The sequence below is a fragment of the Phocoena sinus genome, chromosome 1, assembly GCF_008692025.1.
Source record: "Phocoena sinus isolate mPhoSin1 chromosome 1, mPhoSin1.pri, whole genome shotgun sequence".
Lineage (NCBI taxonomy): Eukaryota > Metazoa > Chordata > Mammalia > Artiodactyla > Phocoenidae > Phocoena > Phocoena sinus.
Window position 1 is genome coordinate 130,801,390 of NC_045763.1, and position 15,596 is coordinate 130,816,985.

Below are 15,596 nucleotides of genomic sequence, written 5' to 3' on the forward strand. Positions count from 1 at the left end.
CTATGATTTATGTCAAAGAGTGTTCTTCCTATGTTTTCCTCTAAGAGTTTTATAGTATCTGGTATTACATTTAGGTCTCTAATCCATTTTGAGTTTATTTTTGTGTATGGTGTTAGGGAGTGTGCTAATTTCATTCTTTTACATGTAGCTGTCCAGTTTTCCCAGCACCACTTATTGAAGAGGCTGTGTTTTCTCCATTGTATATTCTTGCCTCCTTTGTCAAAGTTAATATGACCAGAGTTGCATGGGTTTATCTCTGGCCTTTCTATCCTGTTCCATTGATCTGTGTTTCTGTTTTTGTGCCAGTACCATACTGTCTTGATTACTGTAGCTGTGTAGTATAGTCTGAAGTCTGGGAGCCTTAATTTTGAGCATTAATTTTGTATCCTGCTACTTTACAAAATTCATTGATTAGCTCTGGTAGTTTTCTGGTGTCATCTTTAGGATTTTCTATGTATAGTATCATGTCATCTGCAAACAGTGAGAGTTTTATTTCTTCTCTTCTAACTTGGATTCCTTTTATTTCTTTTTCTTCTCTGATTGCTGTGGCTAAAGCTTCCAAAACTATGTTGAATAATAGTGGTGAGAGTGGGCACCCTTGTCTTGTTCCTGATCTTAGAGGAAATGGTTTCAGTTTTTCAGCATTGAGAATGATGTTCGCTGTGGGTTTGTCATATATGGCTTTTATTATGTCATGTAGGTTCCCTCTGTGCCCACTTTCTGTAGAGTTTTTATCGTAAATGTGTGTTGAATTTTGTTGAAAGCTTTTTCTACATCTATTGAGATTATCATATGCTTTTTACCCTTCAGTTTAATACTGTGTATCACATTGATTGATTTGTGTATATTGAAGAATCCTTGCATTCCTGGGATAAACCCCAGTTGATCATGGTGTATGATCCTTTTAATGTGCTGTTGGATTCTGTTTGCTAGTATTTTGTTGAGGATTTTTGCATCTATGTTCATCATAGATATTGGCCTGTAGTTTTCTTTTTTTGTGACATCTTCGTCTGGTTTTGGTATTAAGGTGATGGTGGCCTCATAGAATGAGTTTGGGAGTGTTCCTCCCTCTGCTATATTTTGGAAGAGTTTGAGAAGGATAGGTGTCAGCTCTTCTCTGAGTGCTTGGTAGAATTTGCCTGTGAAGCCATCTGGTCCTGGACTTTTGTTTGTTGGAAGATTTTTATTACAGTTTCAGTTTCAGTGCTTGTGATTGGTGTGTCACCAATTAGTCTGTCATGATCCTTTGTATTTCTGAGGTGTCAGTTGTTACTTCTTTTTCATTTCTAATTCTGTTGATTTGAGTCTTCTTTCTTTTCCTGATGAGTCTGGCTAATGGCTTATCAATTTTTTTTTTCAAAGAACCAGCTTTTTGTTTTATTGATCTTTGCTGTTGTTTCTGTTATTTCTTTTCTCATTTATTTCTGGTCTGATCTTTATGATTTCTTTCCTTCTGCTAACTTTCGGGTTTTTTGTTCTTCTTTCTCTAATTGGTTTAGGTGTAAGGTTAGGTTGTTTACTTGAGGTGTTTCTTGTTTCTTGAGGTAGGATTGTATTGCTGTAAACTTCCCTCTTAAAACTGCTTTTGCTGCATCCCATATGTTTTGCGTCATCGTGTTTTCATTGTCATTTGTTTCTAGGTATTTTTTGATTTCCTCTTTGATTTCTTCAGTGATCTCTTGGTTGTTTAACAGCATATTGTTTAACCTTCATGTGTTTGTATTTTTTTACACTTTTTTTCCTGTAACTGATATCTAGTCTCATAGTGTTGTGGTTGGAAAAGATGCTTGATGTGATTTCAATTTTCTTAAATTTACCAAGGCTTGATTTGTGACCCAAGATGCGATCTGTTCTGGAGAATGTTACATGTGCACTTGAGAAGAAAGTGTATTCTGCTTTTTTGAAAAAATATATATATTTATTTATTTTTTGGCTGCATTGGGTCTTCGTTGCTGTGCATGGGCTTTTGTAGTTGTGGCGAGCAGGGGCTACTCTTCCTTGTGGGGCATGGTTTTCTCATTGTGGTGGCTTCTCCTTGTTGTGGAGCATGGGCTCTAGGCTTGTGGGCTTCAGTAGTTGTGGCAAGTGGGCTGTAGAATGCAGGCCCAGTAGTTGCAGTGCATGGGTTTAGTTGCTCCGCAGCATGTGGGATCTTCCCAGACCAGGGCTTGAACCCATGTCTCCTGCAGTGGCAGGTGGATTCTTAACCAGTGTGCCACCAGGGAAGTCCTATTCTGTTGTTTTTGGATGGAATGTCCTATAAATATTAATTAAGTCCTATAAATATCAATTAAATATCAATAATCAATTGATATCAATATCAATATTAATCTGGTCTAATATGTCATTTAAAGCTTGTGTTTTCTTATTTATTTTCTGCTTGGGTGATCTATCCATTGGTGTAAGTGGGGTGTTAAAGTCCCCTACTATTATTGTGTTACTGTTGATTTCCCCTCTTATAGCATTTGTCTTATGTATTGAGGTGCTCCTGTGTTGGGTGCATAGATATTTACAGTTGTTATATCTTCTTCTTCGACTGATCCCTTGATCATTATGTAGTGTCCTTCTTTGTCTTTTGTAATAGTCCTTATTTTAAAGACTATTTTGTTTGATATGAATATTGCTACTCCAGATTTGTTTTGATTTCCATTTTTATGGACTACCTTTTTCCATCCCCTCACTTTCAGTCTGTATGTGTCCCTAGGTCTGAAGTGGGTCTCTTGTAGACAGCATATGTATAGGTCTTGTTTTTGTATCCATTCAGCCAGGCTGTGTCTTTTGGTTGGAGCATTTAATCCATTTACATTTCAAGTAATTATTGATATGTATGTTCCTATTACCATTTTCTTAATTGTTTTGGGTTTATTTTTGTAGGTTTTTCCCTTCGCTTGTGTTTCCTGTCTAGAGAAGTTCCTTTAGCAGTTGTTGTAATGCTGGTTTGCTGGTGCTGAATTCTCTTAACTTTCGCTTGTATGTAAACCTTTGATTTCTCTGTCAAATCTGAATGAGATCCCTGCTGGGTAGAGTAATCTTGGTTGTAGGTTTTTCCCTTTCATCACTTTAAATATATCTTGCCACTCCCTTCTGGGCTGTAGAGCTTCTGCTGAAAGATCAGCTGTTTACCTTATGGGGATTCCCTTCTGTGTTATTTGTTGCTTTTCCCTTGCTGCTTTTAATATTTTTTCTTTGTGTTTAATTTTTGTTAGTTTGATTAATATGTGTCTTGGCGTGTTTCTCCTTGGGCTTATCCTGTATGGTGCTCTCTGCACTTCCTGGACTTGATTGACTATTTCCTTTCCCATGTTGGAGAAGTTTTTGACTATAATCTCTTCAAATATTTCCTCAGACCCTTTCTTTTTTTCTTCTTCTTCTGGGACACCTATAATTCAAATGTTGGTGCGCTTAATGTTGTCCCAGAGGTCTCCGAGACTGTCCTCCATTATTTTCATTCCTTTTCTTTACTCTGCTTTGCGGCAGTTATTTCCACCATTCTATCTTCCTGCTCACTTATCTGTTCTTCAGCGTCAGTTGTTCTGCTATTGATTCCTTTTGGCGTATCTTTAATTTCAGTTATTGTATTGTCCATTACTGTTTGTTTGCTCTTTAGTTCTTCTAGGTCCTTGTTAAACATTTCCTGTATTTTCTCTATTCTATTTCTGAGATTTTGTGTCATCTTTACTGTCATTACTCTGAATTCTTTTTCAGGCAGTTTGCCTATTTCCTCTTCATTTATTCAGTCTTGTGTGTTTTTATCTTGCTCCTTTGCCTGAAAGATATTTCTCTGTCTTCTCATTTTGTCTCATTTACAATATTTGAGGTTTCCTGTCCCTAGGCTGCAGGGTCATAGTTCCTCTTGCTTCTGTTAGCTCTGCTCCCAGTGGTGAGGCTGGTCCAGTGACTTGCGTAGGCTTCGTGTTGGGAGGGACTTGTGCCTGCATTCTGGTGGGTGGAGTTGAGTCTTCCCCCTGTTGAACAGGGCCGTGTCAGGTGGTGTGTTTTGGGGTGTCTGTGAGCTTAGTATGACTTTAGGTAGTCTGTGTACTGATGGGTGTGTTTGTGTTCCTGTCTTTGTTGTTTTATGTGAGGCATCCAGTGCTAGAGGCTGCTGGCAGTTCAGTGGAGCTGGGTCTTGGATTCACATAGAGGGGCCTCTGTGAGAGGTCTTGGTGGTTAATCTTCCCTGCAGCCAGGAATTCTCTAGTGGTCCAGTATCCTGGACTTGGTGCTCCCACCTCAGAGCCTGAGGCCCAAGTTCCAGTCAAGGAACCAAGCCCCCACAAGTTGTTCGTACCAGTTATGCAGGGATCTTTACAGTCCTTTCCGGTGTCCAAGGTCTTCTGCTAGTGTTCAGCCAGTGTTCTATGAGAGTTGTTGCATCTATAAATATATTCCTGATGCATCCGTGGAGAGAGATGAACTCCACGTCCTCCTACTCCTCCTTTCTCCACATCCGTGGAGAGAGATGAACTCCATGTCCTCCTACTCCTCCTTTCCCCTCTTTTTAATATAACGTTGCTCAGTTTGGGTTTATCTAATATTTCCTCATGATTAAATTCAGATAGTTTATTTGCATAGGTGATGTTTTCTCCTTCACAGTGTATCACATTTGGAGGTGCTTGATAACCCTCTGTCCCTTTCTGGTGATGTTAAATTTGATTACCAGTCAAGATGTCTGGTTTCTCCATTGTAATTCCTTTTTCCCCCCCCTCCCTTGCAGCTAGTAAGCAGTTTGTGGGGAGACCCATGAAAATATCTTGCTTCTCATCAAAATTTCCTCCTTGGTTTAGCTTTCATTCATAATTCTTGTCTGATCCAGTCTTGGATTAACTTAAATATAGAAACCTTGGTGAATATAGGTGAAATAGTCAGATACCTAATTATGTTTTCTTTGTTAACTTAGATAAACATTTATGCATACATTTAAAATATATTATACATAATAACTTAGAAATGTTGCTTTTTGCCCCTTTCATGTTCATAAGACAAATTTATTCAGACTCTCCACAATAATCTTCGACATTAGTGTCTTCATCATCACTTAAGCTACTTTTTGAATAATTTTGAGGCATTTTTCCAGAGCACATTATCTCAAGTTGTTTGAGTTAAAGCACTTTTTGAATCAGTATATATCATTATCATTAGAAATTCTACCTAAGCCAGAATTTTACCTACCATTTGTATACCATTAAGATAGGTAAAAAAATTCATTCCATATATAACCGCTTAACATATTGCTTTTATTTTAATATAATTAATGTCGATGATAATATTTAACAACTGTGGGTTCATATGCTCAGCAGTAATTACCAAATCTGTTAAGTGTTTTTGCCTCCTTTTTCACACATTCTGTCAGATGACCTCTAAACATCCAAACTAAAATTAACTTGAGATTGCTTCAGGCTAATGGGTCTTCCCCAAAGAATACTTTGTTCAACATAGCAGACAGAATTTCCTGTGATATGGGGTATTTTTTAAATACTTCGATTTATCTTTGTTTTTTCAAAAAAGAAACTCTTGCTTTTTATCGGATTATATGTGGTACTTAATGTGTTTAAATCACAAAATGTATGTAGTGGAATTTAAGGTAATCCAGTAGGTGGCAGTCTTGTCATGAGAATTCTTAACCTCTGGTTTTTTTTTTTTTTTTTTTTTTTTTTTTTAAAGCATTGCTGCTGACAAAGTTCATTTATAGTATAAAGATATCGGTGTGAAAGTAAATCCTTCAAGTTACATAATTTTGGCTTACTTTATGAGAAAATTATTTTTAAAAACAACTTCCCATTATGTGAAATTTCCAACATACACACAAGTAGAAAGAATAATATATTGAACGGCAGTGTACCCATCAGCCATTCTGAATGCTAATTTTCAGTATTTTGGTTTTTAAAAATATTAGTTTTTATCATGAAAAAATCTATTTCTCTGTGCATTCAAGGGTACAAGCATTCCTCATGTGTAGATATTTGACAAATTATACTGTGATTATTGGTCTCAACCCCTTTGAAGGCAAGTACTGTGTCATTTATCTCAGAATCTCCAATATCTGGCCCTGTGCTAGGAACCAGAGCTTTGCAGTTACTTAGTCCTTACTTAGCATTTTCTCTGTGCTGAGCACTGTTCTAGGTGCTACTTATGAGGTATAGGTACTATTATCTTCATTGTACAGTCAGGGAAACTGAGGCACAGAGAGGTTAAATAGCTTTCTCAAGGTTATACAATTAAATACCAAGTCTATCTGGTCTAGAATAAATATTCTTACTCTCTACTTCGTTTTAAAAACTTGTTGAGTAAATGAATAAAAAGTATATAGAAATTTTATAAAGTTAAGGGTATTGACTACATTCACTGTAATGTGCAGAGAGTAACAGAACATTGCACCTAACAGAATCCTAACCTGTTTAGAGGGTATGTGAAAACTGCTCTCACGTTTTGAAAATTTCTAATGTTCTTTTGCTTTTCTCAGTCACCTGTGTTAGATTTTACAAGTTAAGCTTTATTTAGGAACTGGACATAAGGAAGAAAATAATATTAACATTTTTGTGTGATGGCCATTGTAAAATTTAATTGTCATAACAACATGTGAGGAAAACATTTTAATTATTACCCTATTTTTTTTTTTGCAGAAGATGAGACAGAGGCTTAATGAGATTAAGTAACTTGGTCACTTGGCCAGGAACTGATAGAGCCAGGGTTTAAACCAAGGCCATCTGACTTCTGAGTGTATACTTTTAGAGACTGTACCCAATTAAATTTTGATTACTTGCTAAGTTTAAAATTAATCAAACCAGTTAGAAAATAAATGGATTGGCATTCTTTGGTGTATTTCCAGCAGAATTTGAAAGTGAGAGTATAAATGGGCATCCAAGTGATTGTTCAGTGACTTCAAACCCAGGGGCACCGTGCCCTGGGAGAAAAGCTGATACATTTGTAGATGAGAAGACCAATAATAAGAGCTGAGAGGAGAAAGCAAGATGATTGTAATCTGAAATGTGTGAGAAGAGCGGCCTAAGCCTAATTATTGAGAGGCTCCAGTTAAAATGTTAAAGCAGATCTGATCAGGTCAGTCTCTTTCTGGTGTTTCCAAAGTGGAGATAGCAATCTTCTCTGTCCCTCTCCAGCTGACATTTTCATGGGTTTTGGTCTCATCATGTGTAGAAATACTGCAAAAGATTTTCTTACATACCATTAAATTGATATGGATTTTTAAACCTTTATTTAGTATTTTAAATACCCTAACACTATTATATAGCACCCACATCAATGCTTTGAATAGATTGCTGGTTTTGCTAGATACCCGAAAAGCGAGGGGGAAGCTTTTCATTTTTTGCTGTATTAATTTTCTGACTAGTTGATTTTTGCCAAGTATTACTTCTTAATTTGACATAAAATAATTCAGGGAAAATAATACCATATACATTTGGAAAATGGGTCTCTTTACAGCTCCCTAACAAGAAGTGGAGTTCTAATGATGGTAATTCCAGACCTTTTGGAGGGTTAGTTGGGAAGAGAATTTTGGCTTCAGGGTTTTATGTCTGTCAGATCACTTTGTTCCCAGGGATTTGCCCTGATGCTTGATGTGTGAACCAGAATGAAGTATTGATACAGCAAGCAGAGTATAATTACTAGATTTGTTTTAAGTATACAGCTTTGTTTGTACTGAGTAACATGGGCCATTACTACTAGGAAGAAAGAATTTCCATGAATCACTTTTATCTGATCCTAATTTGGGGGAGTACAGTCTACATATACATTAAAGTGTATATATATATATATATATATATATATATATATATATAAAATATAAAACACATCATTACTAGAAAGCAGTTTGATCATTTGTAGAGTGATTCAGAGATGTGCCTGTTTTGATAATAAATTCTGCTTCAGTTCTTAATTTGTGCTTTCTGACTTGCAGCAAACACTACATAGTGAGAAGTTGAAGTGTTAAGTACCATACCTCATAGCATGAGTGATTGACAGGTACCTTTCCTTGTGTTATTTTCTTGAGGAAAATGTTTCCAAGCAATGGAGTACTGAAAAAAGAAAATCAACTAGGGCTCTTTTCTTCTCACAGAATAAGCAATTTTCTAATATGATTTGATATCCCTAAAGTAGATAGATAGTAGAACCTGAACTGTTAATTATTTTGGGGCTGATATAATTGGATGTTAGACCATTCTGAGGGTCTTTTGCTGAATTTATGTAGCAGTTATTTTTGCCTTCACCCTAGCAAGTTGTTAAATAGTTTTATTTAGAAAGGAGCTCAAGTCACTGACTTTAAGTTGCCTAGATGTAAAATCACGAGTTTTAGATGTCTTTTTTTTTCTTTATTGGAGTATAATTGCTTTACAATGGTATGTTAGTTTCAGCTTCACAACAAAATGAATCAGTTATATATATACATATGTTCCCATATCTCTTCCCGCTTGCATCTCCCTCTTTCCCACCCTCCCTTTCCCACCCCTCCAGGCGGTCACAAAGCACCGAGCTGATCTCCCTGTGCTATGCGGCTGCTTCCCACTAGCTATCTACCTTACGTTTGGTTGTGTATATATGTCCATGCCTCTCTCTCGCTTTGTCACAGTTTACCCTTCCCCCTCCCCATATCCTCAAGTCCATTCTCTAGTAAGTCTGTGTCTTTATTCCTGTTTCACCCCTAGGTTCTTCATGACATTTTTTTCCTTAAATTCCATATATATGTGTTAGCATATGGTATTTGTCTCTCTCTTTCTGACTTAACTTCACTCTGTATGACAGACTCTAGGTCTATCCACCTCATTACAAATAGCTCAATTTCGTTTCTTTTTATGGCTGAGTAATATTCCATTGTATATATGTGCCACATCTTCTTTATCCATTCATCCGATGATGGACACTTAGGTTGTTTCCATGTCCGGGCTATTGTAACAATAAACATTTTGGTACATGACTCTTTTTGAATTATGGTTTTCTCAGGGTATATGCCCAGTAGTGGGATTGCTGGGTCATATGGTAGTTCTATTTGTAGTTTTTTAAGGAACCTCCATACTTTTCTCCACAGTGGCTGTATCAATTTACATTCCCACCAACAGTGCAAGAGTGTTCCCTTCTCTCCACACCCTTTCCAGCATTTATTGTTTCTAGATTTTTTGATGATGGCCATTCTGACTGGTGTGAGATGATATCTCATTGTAGTTTTGATTTGCATTTCTCTAATGATTAGTGATGTTGAGCATTTTTTCATGTGTTTGTTGGCAGTCTGTATATCTTCTTTGAAGAAATGTCTATTTAGGTCTTCTGCCCATTTTTGGATTGGGTTGTTTGTTTTTTTGTTATTGAGCTGCATGAGCTGCTTATAAATTTTGGAGATTAATCCTTTGTCAGTTGCTTCATTTGCAAATATTTTCTCCCATTCTGAGGGTTGTCTTTTGGTCTTGTTTATGGTTTCCTTTGCTGCGCAAAAGCTTTGAAGTTTAATTAGGTCCCATTTGTTTATTTTTGTTTTTATTTCCATTTCTCTAGGTGGTGGGTCAAAAAGGACCTTGCTGTGATTTATGTCATAGAGTGTCCTGCCTGTGTTTTCCTCTATGAGTTTGATAGTTTCTGGCCTTACATTTAGGTCTTTAATCCATTTTGAGCTTATTTTTGTGTATGGTGTTAGGGAGTGATCTAATCTCATACTTTTACATGTACCTGTCCAGTTTTCCCAGCACCACTTATTGAAGAGGCTGTCCTTTCTCCACTGTACATTCCTGCCTCCTTTATCAAAGATAAGGTGACCATATGTGCGTGGGTTTATCTCTGGGCTTTCTATCCTGTTCCATTGATCTGTGTTTCTGTTTTTGTGCCAGTACCATACTGTCTTGATTACTGTAGCTTTGTAGTATAGTCTGAAGTCAGGAAGCCTGATTCCTCCAGCTCCATTTTTCGTTCTCAAGATTGCTTTCGCTATTCAGAGCCTTTTTTGTTTCCATACAAATTGTGAAATTTTTTCTTCTAGTTCTGTGAAAAATGCCAGTGGTAGTTTGATAGGGATTGCATTGAATCTGTAGATTGCTTTGGGTAGTAGAGTCATTTTCACAATGTTGATTCTTCCAATCCAAGAACATGGTATATCTCTCCATCTATTGGTATCATCTTTAATTTCTTTCATCAGTGTCTTATAATTTTCTGCATACAAGTCTTTTGTCTCCTTAGGTAGGTTTATTCCTAGATATTTTATTCTTTTTGTTGCAATGGTAAATGGGAGTGTTTTCTTGATTTCACTTTCAGATTTTTCATCCTTAGTGTATAGGAATGCCAGAGATGTCTTAATAATTTTTCTTAATGGATGTCATTTTTCTCCATCCTGAAAATGAGAAAAAGTTAGTGGGGTGATCCAAAGTCTGAATAATATATATTTCTTAAATTAATTAATTAATTGTTTATTTTTGGCTGCATTGGGTCTTTGTTGTTGCACATGGCTTTCTCTAGTTGCGGTGATTGGGGGCTACTCTTCATTGTGGTGCGCAGCCTTCTTATTGCGGTGGCTTTTCTTGTTGCGGAGCATGGGCTCTAGGTGCATGGGCTTCAGTAGTTGTGGCATGTGAGCTCAGTAGTTGTGGCTCACGGGCTCTAGAGTGCAGGCTCAGTAGTTGTGGTGCTTGGGCTTAGTTGCTCCGCGTCATGTGGCATCTTCCTGGACCATGGCTTGAACCTCTGTTGGCTGGCTGCATTGGCAGGTGGATTCTTAACCACTGCGCCACCAGGGAAGCCCCTGCATAATATTTTACAAGTTGTTTTTGAACTTACTCATTTGTCTTCTTTGAGTTTTCATATAAGGCAGTAGAAAGGTAACTCTCTTTTACCTTAGAAAAACAGGATATATTTATACAAAATACTTTCATTGTTCTCTGATAGTTGTTTCAAGTGACAATTGATAAAGAGTTATCGGCATCATCAGGTGCTTTGGAGAATGAGAAATTGGAAGCTTCTATCTTCTCTCAGCTTTTGGACTGGAGCTTGTAATTAGGACAGAATTTTCAGTGTCTTCCATTGCTAGCTTTCGCTGGCAGCCAGTGGTGGGGGGTGGTGGCACTCCAGAGGTATGTATATAATACTATTACCTTTTTAGCATCGTATATTAAGAACTACTTAGCAATGAAAACGTACATTGCTTTCTGTGAAAAGTTTTTCTAAGTTTATTCTAGATGTCTTGGGGCTCTTTTTTTTTTTTTTTTTGCGTTACGCGGGCCTCTCACTGTTGTGGTCTCTCCCGTTGCGGAGCACAGGCTCCGGATGTGCAGGCTCAGTGGCCATGGCTCACGGGCCCAGCTGCTCCGTGGCATGTGGGATCTTCCCAGACCGGGGCACGAACCCGTGTCCCCTGCATCAGCAGGCAGACTCTCAACCACTGTGCCACCAGGGAAGCCCAGGACTCATTTTCAAATGAACTTTTAAATGTGAAATAATTACAGACTCACAGGAAGTTAAAATAATAGTATAGAGATGCCCCATGTACACTTCCCCCAGCTTCCCCCAATAGTAACATCTTACATAACTATAGTATAATGTACAAACTAGGAAATTGACATTGGTACAATCGATAGACCTCTACTGGAGCTCTTTTTGAATCCTTTTGTAAATCATAGTATGCTTCTATAATATAATAATAATTTCTTAATTAATTAATTGTTTTTCCAGTGGCAAAAGATCTTTACTTAGCTTTATTTAACTTAAGGTGACTAATCAAGATAGTTATGGACAAAGGGGCTACCAGGTCCTAGCAGAGGAGAGAGTTCCAGGTTGTTTAAATGTAGTAGTTTGGTTTTTTTTTAAACTGAAATATATTTGACATATAACATTGTGTAAACTTAAGGTATACAACATGTTGATTTGATACATTTATATATTGTAATACGATTGCCATTGTAGCAGTAGTTAACACCTCTGTCATGTCGTATAATTATCAATTATTTCTTCTTGAGGTTGGAATAATTAAGATCTAGTCTCTTAGAAAGTTTGATTATATACAGTGTTGTTGTCTATATTCACTATACTGTGTGTTAGATCTCTAGGACTTATTTACTACTAGTTGCATGTTTGTACTCTTAAACAACATCTCTCCTGTTCCCTCACTCCCCAGTAAACACCACTTTACTCTTTGTTTTTACAAGTTTGACGTTTTTAGATTCCACATATAAGTAATATCATACAGTTTTATGTCTCTGTCTGGCTTATCTCACTTAGCATAATGTCCTCAAGATCCACTTTTGTTGTTGCAAATGGTGGGGTGTCCTTTTTTCTCATGGATGAATAATATTCCACTGTATATACCACATCCTCTTTATGTATTCATTTACTGCCGGGCCCTTAGGGTGTTTCCATATCATGGCTGTTGCAAGTAATGCTGCAATAAACATGAGAGTGCAGTTATCTCTTTGATATCCTGTTTTCATTTCCTTTGGGTATATACCCAGAAGTGGAATTGCTGGATCATATGGTAGATCTATTTTTAACTTTTTGAGCAATCTTCATATTGTTTTCCATAGTGGCTATAACAATTTACATTCTTGATTTACTTTAAGAAAATAACTTCTTAATTTATTGGTTTAAGAAATTTTGATTTCTAACCGGGCTGTTAAGTTATTAGAAGAGATGAGGTATTTTAACTGTATCCTATGCCAATTATCAATTTATTGCCTCTTGGTTCCAAATCTACCCTCTTACTTGATCTGCATTAGTGCAACTTTATGCATCTTCTTTGCAGCAAGCACAATATTAAATTGTGCCAGTAGAGGGTGCTGGAGAGATACTGCAGGAGGGTGGGACTCTTCTTGGTTCTGGTGTGCTGTGATTGTTCTTGCTCTTGCTACAAGATTCTGGGACATCCAGTGCTGCTGTGCTCCAGCTGTGCACACAGTGCATGCATTCCCCCTGTGAACTCATAGTCCTGGTCCTGGCTCAGCGAGATCTTCCTGCAGCCCTCCAGATACAGACACTGTGGGCCTCAGGCTTTGTACCACTCTGCCTCTGAGCTGCCTCCGGGAGTCCTGATTTCCTTTGTTCACCTGCCGGCCACCCTTGGCTACCTGCACCCTAGAGGGTTGTTTCCTGTTTGCTTGTGGTCCAGCTTTGCCTGGGCAGTCCAGAAAACTTCTTTGTCATCCACTGGGCTGCAGTCATATCTTCTACAGTGAGGTCAGAATACCAGCTTTAGGGGGAGGATCTTCTTTCCAAGTTTGCTCTTCTTTGGGGTACTCTTCCTCAGCCTTAGGTTGTTCTTTAGAATTCTCTTTATAGTCACTCTCCTATTACAGAGAAAATTTTTTTATAATAAACTTTTCCTGTTCAGATTATTTCTGTGCTCTCTCTCCTATTTGGACCTAAACTGACAGTGTCTAATTGAACTAGTATCTAATGAAATTAACCAGTCCCACAGATAAATTTTCTGATACATTTCTGGGGGAAAAAAGTGTTTATTTTAGATAGTCTTCTTAACTGATAGTCTTTTTTTTTTTTTTTTTTTTTTTGCTGTACGTGGGCCTCTCACTGTTGTGGCCTCCCCCATCGTGGAGCACAGGCTCCGGACGCACAGGCTCAGTGGCCATGGCTCATCGGCCCAGCCGCTCCGTGGCATGTGGGACCCTCCCAGACCGGGGCACGAACCCGTGTCCCCTGCATCGGCAGGCGGACTCTCAACCACTGCGCCACCAGGGAAGCCCTGATAGTCTTTTAATTGTCATAATAATGGCAAGGATAATAACCACTATTTAATGATTTCTACCATATGTTAACATCCATCCCAAGTGTTTATTGCATAGTGTTTTTCATACTAAAGCAAGGAATCCTATAAAGTAAATTATCTTTTTATTTACTTTTTTTCTTTGGCAGAGGGAGGAAACTAAAGCATGTTATTTTGCCTGCTAAGAAATAGCTAAGAAGAGGCAACATGAGGATTTGAATCCAGGGCTTTTTGCTAGTCTTCCTTAAAGTCTTTGTATTTGTCTCTTTTGTATGACTTTTTTTGGGGTAGGGACAAGGGGAGGTATTAAGTATCTATAGATATGATATAATTATTTTATATCACTAGTAAACACTGCTTAGTTACTAATATTTTGTTCTTATTTATAATGGCAGCATAGTTTTTTTTTTTTTTTAAAGATCTTGGCTGATTTGAAGGGAAGTGGGAGGAATGACTACATAAAATGTTATTTTTATTTAGTAGGACTTTAGGCAGTTAATTATCAAAAGTGAAATAACAGGGGGTGCAGGTTCGATCCCTGGCCGGGGAACTAAGATCCCACATGCTGTGCAACCAAAAAAAAGCAAGTCAACAAAAGTTAAATAAGTCTTACGTGTGAATATTGTATTTGTGCTTTAAATATTAATTTGATTTTTTCTATTTTTAATATATTTTAATAAGTTTACCCATCCTCTTTATTCTCATATTGTTTTTAAATTATTCTTTATCTGTTTTCTTTAAGGTTTATATATTTAGGTAAATTATTCCATTGTACCATAGAAAATTGTTATGCTTTTGATAATTGATCAAAGCTTTATATGGCTTGATTCAACTGTTTTAAATGGAATCGAGCTTCTGAGGAATCCATATTATTTTACCCACAGATGATATTGTTTTGTATTAAATTTCTTTTTTTACTTAAAATGTAAATACCAAAATAGGGCTGTACAGAAAAGAGTTAACATAGGAGGACTGACACTACCATTCCTAAAAGGCCTGCTTATAAGGTTGGTTGTTGACTGGCATTTGGAAACTTGGCTTTCGGGAGGGTTTCCACCATTCCCAGAACTGAGAATAGTAGCTCACCGTGCCTAAACTTTTAGGACAAGCAATGTGGTTTGTGCTGAACACCAGCTTTCCTTCAGGAGTCTGGATTTTTGGTACATGCTAGGCAGAGGATGCCTATGTGACCAGCCCTGAGAAGAACTGAATCTCTATAAGCGTGTTGCATATGTGACATGTAACATTTCATCTTTATTTTTCCATCAATTAACCCTAAAGCCATGCAAGATATGCAGAATTTTTGGTGTCTGTATGGATGCTAACTTGGTGTTAAAAGCTGTTTAAATCTCTGTTTTGAGTAGAGACTCACTGGGCAGTATGGAAGGCCAAATTTCTTTTCTAAATAATAGTGACAGTTGTAATAATAATTTATAATCGGCAACAGCTCTAGAATTTATGGTGTACTTTCCCTGTGAATTTTTTCATTTCAGCTTTACATTAACATAGTCAGCCTATAAGCAAGCAATATTTGTGTTCCAGAAATGTGGAAAGTGAGACTTTAAAGTGTGTGACTTGCCCAGGATCACACAGGGAATTTATAATCTTTTCTACTGATAGGCTAGGGAAGTGGCAGAGTATAATGTGTAAAAGACTCTGCAGTTTTGGAGTCATAGTCACGGGCTTAATAGCTTTGTGGTTTGGACAAATCACTTCTACTTTCCGGAAACCAGTTTTATTATTTGTTATATGGAGGTTGTTTAGAAATGTAAATGCAACAATATAGTAATGTCTGACAAAGCATTCAATAAACAGCTGCTGTAATTAATATGATAATTATTATTAATATGATAACACCATCATCCCATTCTTAGGAGGTTTGATTTCAAATTTT

General features: G+C 37.2%; 1 protein-coding gene across 8 annotated transcripts in view; it reads left to right on the plus strand.

Moving 5' to 3' along the window:
* Nucleotides 1–15,596, plus strand: part of RABGAP1L (RAB GTPase activating protein 1 like) — a 705,589-nt gene that overhangs the window by 98,188 nt on the left and 591,805 nt on the right. Inside the window, exon 1 of one of the 8 annotated variants that reach the window (XM_032641811.1) lies at nucleotides 7,959–7,980. The exons of the other annotated variants lie outside the window; for them this stretch is intronic. The gene's annotated coding sequence lies outside the window, so the exon portion shown is untranslated. Of the gene's footprint in view, nucleotides 1–7,958; nucleotides 7,981–15,596 lie in introns of those variants that run through there. 8 annotated transcript variants of the gene reach the window in all.